A 4,112-nucleotide genomic window follows, 5' to 3' on the forward strand; every position below is an offset into this window, starting at 1 on the left:
ACAGAAAATCGTTAATTCCTCAAATTTAATTCATTGTTTTAATTTGTTATCTAGGAGACTCCCGCATGCTCTATTTTTGTCAAAAAATGATTATTTATGGTTTCTTTACGGTTTTTCTGGTAACAAACGACTAATGTACATTAATTAAAATCGAACTTTTGTTGAAAATTTTTGCTTAATTTATCAATAAATCACGTCTAATATCAAAGATTATTCAATAAATGGTCTAAATATGCTCGCGCTAGTTAAAGGGAGAGTATATTTTGTTTTATAACGTGATTAGTAAAGCTTAGTGTTAACGAGATGACTGTAATTGTTGATCAAAATAAAACGCTTTATTAAGGTATTGATATGTTATTTTTAAATATTTTAACACAAAAGCTAAGCTAAGTATTGTAAACATTTACAATAAATCACATTACATCAACATTAAAGCCTACAATAAGGGAAGGAACATAGGGACAATCCTCTTACATGAAAAATGAAAACGTGGAGTCGTTGCAAAAAAATTGACTGTAATGTTTTCTGTTTCCACTTGAATATGTTAAAAAGTTCTGCACGACAATATCATTTACTAAAATTTCATTAACTATCATGTTATGGAATGAGTTTAAAATGTGAAGTAGTATGTATGTGGAACACGTATGCAGTAATGATTAGATATAACAGGGATAATGCTAATTTATAACTAACAGTCACTAGAATATGTAAGGAATACTGATTATTACTTTTTAAATTATTTAAAATATACACAAATCCACAAATCATTGTACCATTTTGCTGAATAGATGATTTCGAAAAGCATAAATAACAGCACACAACTTTCACTTTAAAATATAAGAGTAGAATTAATACATAGTACGTCAGTAGTTTATATTATTTTTGGTATGAGTTTTTTTATACAAGAAAGTACTTGTTAAAATTAAATACAGATTTGGGAAAAATAACGACTAGGGTTTACTTTATAATTATATACATTTTAAAAACAGTGTTGGCTGTTATTCTTTGTCGAAAGTCATCATTATTTAGATCTGTAAAATGCGGCAATATTGGTTGCAAAGCAGGTAATAGATTGCAAACCAAATAGCAAAACGTACAATGTTCATCAAGACACGGTGCCAAAATATTTTCAGATAGATCTTTTTTGGGAGGTTGATTATAAAATAAATGTTTTCTTGAACTTACCAACAAGTTGGTAAAAACTACGAAGATGATGTTTGAAAGACAGCAAAATATGATCTACATTTGTAGTTAAAACATCACTTCGAAGTTGTTTAATGATTTTGAGGATATAACTTACTTGTATGATTTTAATGTCTTTCATTATTTATTCATCAAACAAAGGAGATCAAATTTAATATAATTACATTCTTCATGGATGAAAAATTGTGTAAAATGATAATTAACTAAAAATTTAAAGAAGGGTCTGTATCTTTCTTGGCTCAGCAGTAAAGAAATAGATTCCTATTTACATTATCACACGTTGCTAAAATCTCGGTAAATGTATTAAAAAGATATTTCAAATAAAAATATTTATATTGACAATCGGGGTCTCACCAAAGCATAATAGATAACACAATAGGAGAAAGATGTCTTTCAACTGAAGAGCAAATGATAAAATAAACAACACAATTTCGGTTTCATTTTTCTTTGCTATTCGATCTAAAAGTTGTATTTGTGATTATGTCCTATTTAAACAGTTAACTTCTGTACACAGTTTATCATCCATTATCATAATGACCCACCACCAAAATTCCCGTCGAATATTTCGGACGAAAATGTTTTGGCACGTCTTTTTTTTATATAATTTTAAACGTTTCGTAATATTANGAACATACCATATTTCTTTTTTATATAATAATAATAATAATAATAATAGTATAACAGAATTATAGCTCTCGTGGCCTCTCTCTGCAAATATACAATAAATTTACAACAACTAACTCGGTATGTACAAATTTATACAAACAAAACATTATTGTACAATAAGCTTACAACTTAACGCTAAGTTAATGTTAATAATAGTAATAATAAATTGTAATTAAATTGTTAACGTTTAATTAACAAAGAATCGACTAGATTTCTATTATGTCAGAAGTTTAATGTTGATTTGTTCTCGGCACTTTTTCGTATTTGATTAATTGTTTTCATATGCATTTATTTCAAAAAAATAAAAATGAATAAGCAACAAAAATCGTCCGGAAGCAGTCCTCTTAATAGAGGGCAGCACCCGTTCTCGTTCGTTCTCCCATTTCCAATTAATTCCATCAAAAAAACAAAAAAATCGTTTTGGAATGCTCAAGCTCGTCTTCTGGCAATTTCTTTCCAACAGTTTCAACATTTACGTGTAGGACAGGTACAAATACGATTACAAGAAGTTGCATGCATACCACGTCGTACGCAAATTGATACATTATTATTTATTATAATAATTATTTTCACAAGACATCAAGAAGCTAAATGGTTTACCAGATTTGATTCGATTGATTGTGTTGGTTGGTTCTGCGACTCGATTATTTTTATTTCTTATATTATCTTAAATTTTAATTCATCGGTTCGTTCGAAAATCCGTATACCTCGAGTACCCTGACTTCGAAGTCACCGCTGGGACATAGGGGTGGATTGTTGAACGTTGAACATCTGTCCGTCTTGCCATATCGAATGTTTTCGTCCAACCATATAGCTTGACCTTCGCTGTAATCAAATTATCCGATTAACATTATTTGCCAGATTAAGATTTATGCTACGTGTACAAACAACACACACACACACACACACGCAACCGCAAATGTAACATGATGCACAAATATCTTTGCAACTACAACAACAGGTTGTCTTCTTTTACGCTATGTAATAATTAGCATCGGTTACTACTTGGCCTATGTTATTTATGTGCCGCCGGTTTATTAATATCGACAATAAAAAAGGAAATTAGATAATCTTTACACAGTCTGGCTGGATTCAATTAAAAAACTGGGCGAGACTTGTTTTTTTTATTTTGATCTCATACAGACACGTATTCCGGCGTAAAACTCGGACTACTCGTGAATATTTTTAAGCTTGTTTTTGTAACAATTATAAAAGCTTTTAAAAAATCCTGAACAAATTGATTGGGAATATAAAAATCCTATATTCCGCCTTCTCTATAAAAGGTTAATATTGNCATATGCTATGAAAATTAATGAAATGTGTTGTTGAAAAACAGTGTTGGCTGTTATTCTTTGTCGAAAGTCATCATTATTTAGATCTGTAAAATGCGGCAATATTGGTTGCAAAGCAGGTAATAGATTGCAAACCAAATAGCAAAACGTACAATGTTCATCAAGACACGGTGCCAAAATATTTTCAGATAGATCTTTTTTGGGAGGTTGATTATAAAATAAATGTTTTCTTGAACTTACCAACAAGTTGGTAAAAACTACGAAGATGATGTTTGAAAGACAGCAAAATATGATCTACATTTGTAGTTAAAACATCACTTCGAAGTTGTTTAATGATTTTGAGGATATAACTTACTTGTATGATTTTAATGTCTTTCATTATTTATTCATCAAACAAAGGAGATCAAATTTAATATAATTACATTCTTCATGGATGAAAAATTGTGTAAAATGATAATTAACTAAAAATTTAAAGAAGGGTCTGTATCTTTCTTGGCTCAGCAGTAAAGAAATAGATTCCTATTTACATTATCACACGTTGCTAAAATCTCGGTAAATGTATTAAAAAGATATTTCAAATAAAAATATTTATATTGACAATCGGGGTCTCACCAAAGCATAATAGATAACACAATAGGAGAAAGATGTCTTTGAACTGAAGAGCAAATGATAAAATAAACAACACAATTTCGGTTTCATTTTTCTTTGCTATTCGATCTAAAAGTTGTATTTGTGATTATGTCCTATTTAAACAGTTAACTTCTGTACACAGTTTATCATCCATTATCATAATGACCCACCACCAAAATTCCCGTCGAATATTTCGGACGAAAATGTTTTGGCACGTCTTTTTTTTATATAATTTTAAACGTTTCGTAATATTAACGTAAACAGTAATAAAGAACATACCATATTTCTTTTTTATATAATAATAATAATAATAATAATAGA

The sequence above is a fragment of the Agrilus planipennis genome, unplaced genomic scaffold, assembly GCF_000699045.2.
Source record: "Agrilus planipennis isolate EAB-ADULT unplaced genomic scaffold, Apla_2.0 scaffold143, whole genome shotgun sequence".
NCBI classification, from domain to species: domain Eukaryota; kingdom Metazoa; phylum Arthropoda; class Insecta; order Coleoptera; family Buprestidae; genus Agrilus; species Agrilus planipennis.